Raw genomic sequence first — 14,150 nt, 5'->3', positions numbered from 1 at the left:
GGAAGAGGGAGTTCTAGCTATCACAATAAAAACTACTGGAAGACATTGCTGACGACATTCTTACACAACCTCATAGTAAGCAATATTCATTGTGGACAATAAAAAATATCAACTTCTTCAGAAAAAAAATGAACCAAGGCAACTTAATTGAAACCAAATCAAATTAATCGTTTCACGACCTTTTTTTTGAAACATCGCATAATAAAAACCAAAATAAATACAAGATTACAGTAATATAAAAAAAATGTTATGCTTTATACTTTTAAACTTTTCTCTCTCAGGTTTGCCTTAAACTAGCAGTTAACTTTACTTTTACACCAGTAATCTTTAAAATTTATGCTAACCGTTTCTGGCTTCCAGAAACACGGTCAAAGATCACAACCCTTTAAATAGAACTTGTAAAGAAAATTATATCTGAGCATTTTACTTAATGTTACGATTGACATCCTGTCGATTGTAGTTACAAATTTAATGAATATTATTTACAATTTAATTAAAGAACAGTTATTTAGCAATTTTAATATTAAAAGATTTTAAATCCAGATATACAATCAGAGTGAAGTACACATGCACATGTCACCAACTCGAGAAGTTTAATATTATACAAAGAATCGACTCGATATTTACAACCAACAGTAATTTAGATAGCACATGCATGTACTCTGAGAAGAAAGGATTATTCTTCATGTAAGTAATTCTAAAACACATATAATTATTTAACTGAAATGATTAAAATACTTGGCTACATCGAGACTACCGAAAGTATTTTGTAAAATTTCGATGTTAAAATTGCTAAATAATTGTGTAAAAAATATAGTAATTTTAATTCATTTTACTCCCAAATACCCTAGCCAAATCTATTGTTATTAAGCTGATCTCTTTAATATTTAAGCAGACCAAGTACTTAAGTCAGTATATGCATATTTTATGTTATTCATATATTTATACTTCACCATATGCATTTTTTATTTCATTTAAGTATACATGTATTGTATTGTTAGTTGTTTATAATGATTGTTAATCACACTTTTTAGACACGATTCTCCAGGTCTCGTGCTGTACTATTTACAGGTGAAATGATTTCCATAGAGGAATCAAATTGTTACATCCACCAATAGCAACAGTTGAAAAACATTACTGGGGTTTCTTAAGTGTGAACTAATGAGGGTAGACAAGTTAATGAGAATGAATACATTATTTATTGCTGAAAAGCCAAAAGTAAATACAGTGTACATATTTTCCCAAAATGAAAACACAGTCACTATTGAATTATGATTAGATCTGCAGCTCTTTCCCTCAGGACAAAAACATGATAATCTTAAAGGATGGATTTTATCTAAGGACCTCCTAGTAGAACTAAAACAAGAAAGTACACTTCAAGTTAATTCGATTTTTTGTTCAGTGTTACATATTATGATTTATCCCCGATGATCCTCAAATTTATTATGTATTACAATTTTGAATAGCCTGAAACTGAGTTAAATGATAATTTAAATTTAAAAATTAATTAAATGTCGATATGTATCAAATTTATTATATTTGTCAGCAAGACTGTGGCACACAGTTTTCTTTCTTAAAACAAATAGATTTTAATATACAAATAACAATACAATTTATGATAATGGTTATTACAAATAATGATTTATATACAAAAAGTTTTACAAATAAAATAGCGAATCTTCTATCTTCTCCAAACTTTCTTGATATCCTATTAAAGGTTCACGACGAGCGAATTAATTTCGAGTCGATATAGATACAGTTCGCTTAACGTGGCGTTAGTTTTAGCACTTCGCTGATCAAACGTAAGTTTTTCGCAGCTGAAGTTATGTAATGTCTTTACAAACAATATTAATGTCCAATCTTAATCCACTGAAAATAAATTATTTGTAATGTTCGAAATCTATAAACGTTCCTGATAAAAAATCTGAAGTTCCCAATCAATAAGCGTTAATCACAGTTATAGCTTTCGAGCTTTATAGTGTATATATTAACTGTAGCAAACCAATGATTGGTTAATTTTATAAACGAGAAGCGAATTTATAGAAATTTCAGCTGGCACAACAATAGTGATAATACTCTAGAGCTTTCGTACACACGTACGTACACATGTATATTGTTGATCCTCACACTCGAGAATCTGCTTCCATTTCAGTGAACAACAGGAATTTTTGCAATATATGTATAAGCCACATGCATTTCTAAATATATATACTTGACACAAACAGCAATATTCAAACAGAAATATAACAGTAAATCCGTCATACCAATCAGTGGAATTACACTATGACCCTTATACTCTCAGATCTTTGGTCGACTGTAACATAACAACGTCGCTATTTCAGCAAGCAAAGAGTATTATAGCCACGGGTCTTTTCAACATGAATGCTATATTACTGCAATATTCACTCTGACAGAATAGACATTATATAGTATAGAGAACAAAAATAATGCGACCAGAACAAGGCAACTTCAGTGATTTTACGGACCATGTGCTTATGTTAAAACCGCATAGAAACTAAACAGATAAATATTTTAAAACATTCTTATATCATAAATAGATAGAAAAATATATAATATTCTTGCATATAAGACTATTATTTCAAAATTGCTTCCTTCTCGCCATTTGTGATCAATATTTCGTCCCGGCGTGACCAGGTGTTAGGGCGTTTGACTCGCAATCTGTGAGTTGCGGGTTCGAGTCCTCGTCACACCTAACATGCTCGCTCTTTTAGCCTTGGGGGCATTATACTGTTACCGTAAATTCCAAGAGTTGGCGGTGGGTGGTTATGACTAGCTGCCTTCCCTCTAGCGCAGATAGTCATCGTGTAGCTTTGCGCGAAATTCGAAAACAAACAAACAATGATTAATATTATGACATTCATTAGGTACATTTATTGACATTGCAATTTTATTCTAAAAACATTTTCTAAAAGAAAGTGATGTCATATTTTGACACAAACTCACTAATAAACATAATAATTAGGCTCCAAGGTTATATTTAAGTTAATTGAGTCAGCAAACAAAGCACAGTATTCTATTGCATTAACAGACTTTACAAGTATATGGTCGAATTAGATTGCTGTGGTTCCAGTTTTTTTTTTTCAGCCACATTTCTCAGGAAAATAAGTTTTAAGTACCGGTTAGAAGCTTTGACTTGAGTCTTTAATTATTTCAACATATTTATATTATCTTGTTAGTAGTACCAAGAATTATGACCAGTTACAACACCGAGAAAATTTTAAATTACTCACGTAAGAGTTTGTTTGTTTTGGAATTTCGCACAAAGCTACTCGAGGGCTATCTGTGCTAGCCGTCCCTAATTTAGTAGTGTAAGACTAGAGGGAAGGCAGCTAGTCATCACCACCCACCGCCAACTCTTGGGCTACTCTTTTACCAACGAATAGTGGGATTGACCGTCACTTTATAACGCCCCCACGGCTGGGAGGGCGAGCATGTTTGGCGCGACTAGGGCGCGAACCCGCGACCCTCAGATTACGAAGTGCACGCCTTAACGCGCTAGGCCATGCCGGGCCCTCACGTAAGAGAAAAATACTTTCTTCTCAGAGTACATACATCACTATCTACAGTACTGTTTGTTATTAATCGTTTGTTTATTTCGAATTTTGCACGAAGTTACATCAGGGTTATCTGCGATAATCATTCCTAATATAGCAGTGGAAGACTAGAGGGAAGGCAGCTATTCATCAACACCTACCGCCAACTTTTGGGCTACTCTTTTACCAATGAATAGTGGGATTGACCGTAAATCGTAACGCCACCAGGGATGAAAGAGTTAGCATGTTTGATGTGACAAGAATTCGAACCCGCGACCCTCACATTGCCAGTTAAGCGTTTTAACCACCTTGTCATGCTGGACCGAGTTATTGATATCACCAAATAATGAGGTTGTAACCTCAAGATTCCAGCTGTCTTGCCAGTGAAATTTTACGCTCTCATTTTTTGTAGTATGTTAAATTTTACAGAAATATTTTTTGGTTTGTTTGTTTTGGAATTTCGCACAAAGCTACTCGAGGGCTATCTGTGCTAGCCGTCCCTAATTTAGCAGTGTAAGACTAGAGGGAAGGCAGCTAGTCATCACCACCCACCGCCAACTCTTGGACTACTCTTTTACCAACGAATAGTGGGATTGACCGTCACATTATACGCCCCCACGGCTGGGAGGGCGAGCATGTTTAGCGCGACGCGGGCGCGAACCCGCGACCCTCGGATTACGAATCGCACGCCTTACGCGCTTGGCCATGCCAGGCCGATATATATATATATTTTTTTTTTTTGAGAAGGCGTACGTGATACCTTAGGGGAATGGCCCATAACAAAGAGTAAATTAGGGGAAATGGATCTTTGGTCAAATTTTCTTAATTAACCCTCTTCTTCAGTCTACAGTAGTTACAATTATGAGATTATCGAAAAAGTTGTAAGATTGTTTGTTTTGGTTTTTGAATTTCGCACAAAGCTACTCGAGAGCTATCTGTGCTAGCCGTCCCTAATTTAGCAGTGTAAGACTAGAGGGAAGACAGCTAGTCATCACCACTCACCGCCAATTCTTGGGCTACTCTTTTACCAACGAATAGTGGGATTGACCGTCACATTATAACGCCCACACGGCTGAAAGGGTGAGCATGTTTGGCGCGACGGGGATGTGAACCCGCGACCCTCAGATTACGAGTCGCACGCCTTAACACGCTTGGGAGTTGTAAGAACTCTTAGAGTAAAATATTAAATAATGATGTAAGAAAAGATCTAATATGTCTGCACATACACATACAACTGATCACATGCTGTTCAAAGTATATTATACTTTGTAACCTGTCAAGTTAATTTTGAACTATCTATTTATTACATGCTATTTTGTAATTTTCATGAATTTTTAATTAATCATTTTCGTTTTTGATTATATTAAAATAACCTGTCAAACAGAGAAAGTGGTCTAATTTTATATAAAAAGTGTCTTTAATAATTTGTTGTAGTTCAGCACTTTTATAATTATTAGCTGATTTTCCAGGATTATTATGGACAGCAGTAGGATTTAAAAACTCTTTAGTGGAAAAAATAAAAAAAAATCCATCCTCGTGACGAAAACCTCTATAATTAACCTGATTTGCCAAATAGCTTCTGTGTATATCACACTTATAAAACATAGCTTAAATTTAGAATGAAAATCTTTTCCTCTTAATTAGGGATGATAACAGCTTACGTGGAATTTGGTAGTAGTCAGTTATGTTAATTCATAACTGCATATTATAACAAAAGGTAATTACTCATTAATGTAATTGTTTAGATTTTCATTTAGACCTCTTTGGCACTGGATATGGCAGATATACACTTTTGTGTGATTCAAACGTTATTAATTTATTATAACACATTCTTCTTTTCTCTCTCATAACTACTCTTAGAATTATATAATGAATATAAGCTAGAGTTACATGTGAAATTAGTAATACAAATAATGTATATAAAATTTGTATTTTATAATATCTTTAATCAATTTAAAATTTATCTTGTAAGATGCACTAAGTTTTTACAAGTACAAGATGATGTAACTAGTTGTAACATATTTCTATTTAATATAATCAGTGTAGTAAAAGAGGAAAATGAAACATAATGTATATCACTTTTGAAAGTTGTTAAATGATCCACCAGCTAGTACTAATACTGTTATTAAACAGGAAAAATCTACATATTTTTTCCTTTTAATTTATCAAGTTCGTCATTAATAAAATTTAAAATTTCAGACAATTACCAACATAATTCTTATATTAGCTGTAAATGAGTATATTACCAGTGTAGCAGCAGTTTTGTTTTTTACCATGATAAAATGCACACTGTGGAACATGAAATGGTCATAATTTTTTATCTTTTTTAATAAATTTAAAAATTACACCAATTTGTTGACTCAAAATAATCATCTAAAGTTGAATTTTGTTTGAAAAGCTATCAAATTCTTTAAAAATTATGTAAAAGTAAACTATGAATCAACTTGCAAATTTCTATTCTAAATGCAATTTTTTTATTCATATGTACATTTTTATGAAGTAATCTACAGTGTGTTCCCACTTCTTTTCCCCCATAAATTTTAGTAGTGTCATCTCTGCTTCAAAAAACTGATGACATGATGAAAACTGTCATAATCATAGACGTTTAGACATTTTCTGATAACTGTTGGTCAGTTTGACAAAATATATACCATGAAATACTTGAAACTGCCACTTTATTTTAGAAAATTATAAAATCAGTGTGTATCAAATAAGTTGTGCATTCTTAAAAAAAATCTTTGTATTCATCTTTACTGACAGTTGACAGATAAATGTGCTAATGTTTGACAAAATGACATCAAATGGTAGTAAATCAAGGAATAATAAATTACCCCAGTATACAGCACTACTAATAGCAAAGCTACAAGTCTTGACTTAGCATTTTATTAATTTATGATTCAGATAAAAGTGAGCTACTTACAGTTTATATATGTTAGAAGTAAAAACCAGTCCAGTTATGAGTTTAGCTAATTCAATATATATATGTACTTGTCTTACTTCCAATGATTAACATGCATTGTTTGAATGCTCTTGCTGTTAGTGTTAGTGATATTTTTAGCTATAATTTTACATTATTTTTGGCATTACATCTGCTCCTTATTATATATGTAAAAATGGCTGGTGTGGGTAGAGAAAGCATTATGTAGAGGAACAAACAATGTTTCGACCTTCTTCAGTCATCGTCAGGTTCACAAAAACGATGACTGAAGAAGGTCGAAACGTTGTTTGCTCCTCTACATAATTCTTTCTCTACCCATACAAGCCGTTTTTACGAATATAATTTTCTCTACAAGTGGGTTTTCTCTTCATCACGGATTATCTGCTCCTTATGTGCTAACTGAGTCAAGGGGACATTCACTTGCCATGTTCATGGATTTTGACCGAAACTCAAGTGGAACATGGATGATTGGCTTCCACTTGCCCCTTCTTGGGGTACTCCTCTTAATCCTGCATTATTATATCTGGGTTGGCTTGTTAAGCTTTTCTAGACTTTTTTTTTCTTTTCACACTTACCCATTATAATGTACTTCTTATTGTGCCAATACCACAATGGGCACACTCCATTCCCCTCTCCAGATTAGATCTTCATCTCTTTTATACATGCTTCTCCACTGGGCTGGGAGGCATCTTTGTATGATGACGTGAGTTTGGGCACATGGACTTTAGAGGGGTGTCTTTTTGACCTCTTCTACTGGATCAGTTGGTTGTGGTCCACTCCAACAATAGCATGTTCATTTCTTACATTCTTTCCTGGGGGAGACCAATTCCAGAACATTTGGCTTCTGCACATTGGACAAGTAGTTCTGGGCTCTTTCTTATTGCATTTATATTGCTACTTTTTAGGTGCCTGAGGCTCTGAACTTGGTGGCAAATTGCCTCTCTTGTTCAGACAAGATTCTACCCATGGAGTGGTCTCTCAACCCTCAGGTTCTTCATTGGGTTTGCTGACAGTTTAGCATATCTGTAATGAATGCTTTCACCTCTCCTCTCAATACCAAACTCCACCCTCCTCTGGTATCCAGTACTTTATCCTGCATCCTTTGTGGTCAGTGCTCTTAGTCAGAATTATTCTCTTTTTGTGTATGCCTACCCTCCTCAGTAACACTGGCTGGTCTAATTCTGAAATTATCTGCTTCATCAATTGACAACCATCACCTTCTCTTACTTTGCCCTGTTCCTGCTCTCTCCTGATTCAACTATACACTTTCTTTTATTCAGAAGTGTTGTTCTTTCTTATTCATGTGTGAGATTTATTTGGTACATTGCTATCAGGGCTGCATTCTGTAACTGTGTAGCTTTTTTTCTTTTTACATTCCTCTTATCTTTTAACTCTGTCTATCTATTAGTGGAAGTGGCAGTATGGTTTGCAAAAGTACCATTGATACTCGGTTGTTGGTACTGGTTCTCAAGCATTTCCAATTATGTGACTTGAGCACTTAGAAATTATGTTATTCTTCCCAGTGTGTTCTCATGATATATTTTTTTCATATCAGATCAAACTGTAAATTACCTGTAAGTCCACATGGTATGATGTTGAAATTTAGATTTTCTATTGATAATCAGTTTAATGGAAATTTGCCTCAGAAAAATGTATTAGCAAATTGTAGATTAGAGCATGTCAGAGGTAGATGTAGAAAGTGGTTTCTGATTTTTTTATTGATTGCTCTTTAGACCCATTAGATTGAAGAACATAAAAATATAACTTTAAGATATCACTGACAAAATTATAGAGAATACTTTGTTACATTTTGTAGTTTTCTAAGGGGGCGAACATAAAATCCATGAGAGGAGATAACTTATGAAAATATATCCAAATTCTCACACAAAGGGAATTTAGGATTGTTTTTAAATACTTTCTTGTAAAATTAGGAACTTAGAACTTTTGTAATATTAAAATTTGAATGATTATCTCTGGTTGGATATGAAGACTGTATGATATAATAATTAAGTAGGGGCCCAGCATGGCCAGGTGATTAGGGCACTCAAATTGTAATCTGAGGGTTACAGGTTTAAATCCTTGTCATACTAAACATGCTTACCCTTTTAGCCAGGAGGGCATTATAATGTTATGATCAATCCCACTATTCACTGATTAAAAGAGTAGCCAAGAGTTAGCAGTGGGTGGTGATGAATAGCTGCCTTCCATCTAGTTGTAAACTGCTAAATTAGGATTAGCTAGTACTGTTAGAACTTGTGTAGCTTTGTGCAAAATTCAAAAACAAACAAACAATAATTAAGTAGTTTAATTTTTAATTCACTAAACTGTGACATGTGAAGTTTGACCTGCCTGAATGCTAAGGGTTAATTAAATATACACCTACCTAATGTGCAGTTAGTCACATAGGCATGTTCTTGTTCTTTCCCAGAGTGTTGGAGTCACCACTTTCTCATATTTTTTGCTGTTGTTGATTTTCTCAATGAGATTTAGTTATCAACTGATGTATGAACTCAAAACTACTGTATCACATTTATAACTCTGTGAAAAGCAAAGCTGAAATACCAGCAGAGTATTTGGTCAAAACTCCAAAGATGGGGTCTGTGAAAACATATTATTCTCAACATACAGAGTACTGTTAATGAGTACTGATACTGAAAGCCAGGTATTGCTGGTAATGGTACCAACTGCAAATCCTGAGTGGCAGGTTTCTTGATATTGGTTCATTTGCCACTTCTTTAGTGTGGAATGTTCTACTGTGTCCTACATTTTAGCCTGATTCATGTGGTTATTTGGCTGTGAATTGTCAGTTTCCACCATCTCTGTCTGTTATGTTGCTTTATCAACATTTTACTTTTTCAGTTACTGCCAGGTTTTTTCTTCCTATCTTTTTCTCATTGTTTAGATACTCCTTCACTGACCCTCTCATCCTATTCTCATGCCTGAATGAGACCTTAATGTGGTTTTATACATTCATGCACAAGCTCCATTCCAGCTATTGGCTTCGTGCTCCTTATACTGGTTGTTATAATTCAGATGTAGATGCCATTGATGATTCCCATACTATCTTTAGCTGCACTTATTTCTTTATCCCAAATAGACCTTTATTTTTGAGACTTTGGCTAATTGGTAAGGTGATTGTTCTTTTTCTCCTATCTTACTTAACTGTTTTACCTCTGTTCTCATTCAGACCTGGATCATCTCCTGTATTTAGTTCAAGCTGTTCAGTGCTACCTGACATGTATGTTTTTTTTTTTAAGAATCCTGTTATTGTTTGTCTCTGCCTTTGAATCCCTCTTCATACAGAACTCTCTTCCTCTACCCTTACACCTTGGATCTGACACTTCCTTCTGTTGATGTATTCTTCTCTGTAAATAGATTATTGCAGGCTTATTCAAATTTCTTTGCATTAATTTCATCACCTGTCTCACTTCCACCCACTATGGGTGGGCACGTGGATGGTTCTGCATGTTTCTCTCATTATTTTCTTCATCTGGATACTTCATCTTCTATGGGATTTTGACTCCATCTGGTCTATTGAGAAGAGTAAATACATTTAGTTTCCTTTATAGGATCCTGCCTGTGTTGTCCCTAGGTTAAGCTTATTTCCCAAAAGCAGCATTGGGTCATAAATAATGGAAAGAACTCATCCTATCTGCCCTGGCTATACCAATGCTCACTGCCAGGATTGGGTGTTCTGTAGGACCAGTAGAAGTATCCTTATGGTATTAAAATTAATCATCTGCCTGCTTCAAACTGTATTTTTCATGGATTATCATGGAAAAAGCCAGTATCAGGGAAGTAAGTGCCCATTATATCATAATATTAAACTAATTACTTGGTTGTTGCTTTTCAAAAAAGTAATAGGGATATACAGTATTTGATGAGTAAGCAGCTGTTACAGCTAGGCCCATTGACACTCTCAACACAGTCTCCATCAATTTGACCAACCATGTTACTTTTTTGTACTCATTTAAAGTCTTTATAAATTTAAAATTTCTAACTTTTAATATAAATGTGTACAAAATTTGGCAGTCTTTTAGTTAACATTACAACTCTTTCACTTACATAAAAAATATGTTTTAGTAAAGTATTTTAATAAAATAAAGATCTGTCCATGAATATATTGAGTACTTGTTTTGAATAGAATGTTCAAAGTAGTTTTCATATGATTAAAAATACCTTTCTTCATCTAAAAAGCTTGGATTTCCTTTGTGTAATCAACAAAACCTAAATATATTTCAAATGTCTTTTTTTTTCAGTTAAACTTTGTATTTTTTCTACCCTATCTCAAAATGGAATTGTTCATTTTTACCAATAAGTAACTGCCAAAAGAAAAAATTGAAGTAAATCTAAATTACCCTTTTTTCTTTCTAGAATGACTTCAAATTCTAATATAAAACCACATTCATTAAACCTAAGTATCTTCATGATCATAACAGTATAGATCTATTTATAATTGTATTTTATTGCCCATTGAAACTTTCCTAACTACTATTTCCACCATTATAAGTTGTAAATCACTTAGACACATCAGCTCATGTTATGCTGTCAAATTACATTATCCACATGCATGCCTCATGAAGCATTTTTATTATTTATTTTACCTAATCTAATCTCAACTAACCTAAAGAGATAATAATAAAAAGTAAACATGAAAAATGAAAAACAAGGAATAAGATACTTACTGAATCTTCCTTTTACTTGCCATTGATTGTTAAGGACATTTAAGCCTACTTTTTTATACTAATGATAGTAATGCACCAAAAAACATAGACTAATTACATGCAAAAACTAGTCAGTTATCCCTAACTCTCAACATTTTTCTGGCTTTCTAACTATGCAACATGAGCTGTTACAAATTTATCAAAGCTAGTCATTAAGTTTCTTACTGGAGTGTTGCCCATACTCTGAGTGAAATTGACTATTATCTGTAAAGAACACAATGTTTTACAACACTTCATTGGATAGATGAAAATGATATATAATTAAATGTAAGAGAGAACTCGGGAAGTAACTTGTGATGATGAGAAATCTACTTGAAGTAAAAATGTATTCTCAAGACGGCTAGTATGGCTATTAGCACTTTAATTAAAATAAAGTATAGAACAACATTTTGACCTTCTTAGGTCATCTTCAGGTTAACAGAGAGAGTTTGCAACTGACTATTGCCAGGCACATGTCTTAGGGATGAAAGTGCTATATATGTCTGTAATCTTCTGATATATATTGATATGTAGAAATATATTATTTGTAAGCTTCTTATGATATATCTTTATTTCTGGTAGGTTATTTAAAAATGTAAGTTTGTTAGTTTATATTCTTGTTTTTTCTTCAAATGTAACTATGTTGCATTTCTCAATCTGAAGACCACAAGAACCAATACACAGTTCAAAACAGAAATCCACAGAAAAATCACCCCTACTGGACTATACATTCCTTGAGACTCAGCACATGAAATAAAATGAAAACTCAACATATTAAGAAACCGAATAAACACAGCCACAAAAATATGTTCACTCGATAAAATTAATGATGAAATCAAAAAAATTATACTATACTTCATCAGCATCAACAAATTTTCTCCAAATAAACTTTAAAAACATTATATCCACATCCCTAGATCAACAACACAATCAACAACAATAAATCCTAAGATACAACAAACAACAAAACCTTACATTGTTGTATGCCATATATTCTCAACATCAGTGAAAAAATAACCAACATTTGGAAAAAACTTAAAACACAACATTCCAGTAAACACCAAATTTATTCAAAAAGCAGGTATAAAACTAAAGTCCATATTATGTAAAAATTACACTGACAAACATAACACCAACATTATTTATAAAATACAATGCAACAACTGCCACGACTTTTACATAGGAGAAACAAGCAGAAAAATGGAAACCAGATTCAAAGAATGCCTTTGCACGTTTTTGAACACTACAAATCAAACACAACAAAACCACTGAAAACACTTTGATACTAAGTAAGGAAACAAATATAAACAAGAGCAGAATCAAAGAAGCCCAACTTATACAGCAACTAAAACCAAAATTAAACCAATGTTAAGGAACATCTTTATACCCGTACTAATTAATAACTTAACATCTAACTGCAGTGCCCCCTACAATCCTATACCCATTTATACTCTTATCCCTAAGACATGCCTGACAACAGTCAGTCGTAAACTCTTTCTGTTAGCCTGAATGTGACCTACGAAGGTTGAAATGTTCTACACTTTATTTTTATTAAAGTGCTAATACCCATACCATTCGTCTTGAGAATACTTAAGAGAGAACTGCTAATATATCCTGAAAAAAGACGATGTGATAGGTGGGTATGGCAGAAGTGTGATTTTTTATTTGATAGTTCTGTAACCAAACAGAATTAAAGGTCATAAAAATTATGGTTTGTTTGAGTAATGATGACTGTATAGTGAGTAAGCTACATTTAATTTTTTTCTCTTTTAAGGGGTGGTGGAAGAAATAGAGAACACAATATATCTGGAGAAAATGTCACATATGTTACACTAGGGGAAATTCAGGATTTTTTTAATATTGCTTTTTAGAATTAGGAACTAAAAACTTGTATACTATTAAAATTAGCTAAGAATTTATGCTATACTTATTGGTATAATGTAAAGAAAAGTAGCTTAATAAAATTTTGAATGTAAGACACTAAAATTTTGTATCATACATAGTAAAGGATACCCTGGTTAAGAGGGTTAAGAGAACAGAACAAATTGCTTTACATTCCTGATTCCCTTTTAAAACTATGTCAGTTTTGCTTGTTTTCCCAGTATTGTGACTTCATGGCACACGGTGTGCATGATGTTTGTTTAAACTACATAATGGCCACTTGTGATTGCAAGGTCTCCCACTCTTTAATACTAGTCAAAATGCTACTATCATTATAAACTTCTTCTCAGAGCGAGCTAACCTCTAAAAATAAATACTAGTTATGGTCATTTCTGGACTTGTACCATCAGTATAAAAAATGAAGAGTTAACTTTCATCAGCAACCAACAATAAAAAAAACAAGAGATGAAACATAATTACTGTAGTTCTTGTACATTTTTATTTATTGTTATAAAAGTAATTAAAATGTAAAAATTATAAACTTACTAGGTTAGATTAGGTAATATAAGGAAAAAATCCTTCAAGATATTCTCACAAATAATTTTATATTTTACATGATTCAACATGGTAAAGTGAGCTACACTTTGGCTGAGAGATTTACAACTTGAGTGATGGTATTGTTTGTTAGACACAGTTCAAAGAGCAATAAAACAGTAGAATTAGTAGAAACAAATATAGAATGTTATGAGCTAGAAAGCATTTAGGTCAAAGATTTGTAGTTTTTATATACAAACTACATTCATTCTAGAAATAAAAAGGGGTAACTTGGATTTATTTTGTATTTTGTTATGATGGTTACATTAGCTGGGATCTTACAAAGTTAAGGTAGAGAAAATAACAGGTAAAATATAGTTTTACTGAAGAACATTTGATATTTATTTTAGAGGTTTCTAAAGATTGTTCAAATAAAGAAAATTATTCTTTATCTTAATTTGAAAATGACTTTGTACTCGTAGCATTCAACACTGACTCCACACATCTTTAATAAAAATAATTTAAACATTTTTTTTTTTG

At 32.9% G+C, this 14,150-nt stretch overlaps 1 protein-coding gene across 1 annotated transcript in view; it reads left to right on the top strand.

Moving 5' to 3' along the window:
- The first annotated feature begins 4,991 nt into the window (after positions 1-4,991).
- Positions 4,992-14,150, top strand: part of LOC143252004 (zinc finger FYVE domain-containing protein 1-like) — a 54,161-nt gene continuing 45,002 nt past the window's right edge. The window contains exon 1 of the mRNA XM_076503504.1: positions 4,992-5,271. The gene's annotated coding sequence lies outside the window, so the exon portion shown is untranslated. The remainder of the gene's footprint in view (positions 5,272-14,150) is intronic.

This window comes from Tachypleus tridentatus, chromosome 6 (genome assembly GCF_004210375.1).
Source record: "Tachypleus tridentatus isolate NWPU-2018 chromosome 6, ASM421037v1, whole genome shotgun sequence".
Taxonomy (NCBI): domain Eukaryota; kingdom Metazoa; phylum Arthropoda; class Merostomata; order Xiphosura; family Limulidae; genus Tachypleus; species Tachypleus tridentatus.
The sequence above is the reverse complement of the archived record's forward strand: the minus strand, read 5'-3'. Positions and strand labels throughout refer to the sequence as shown.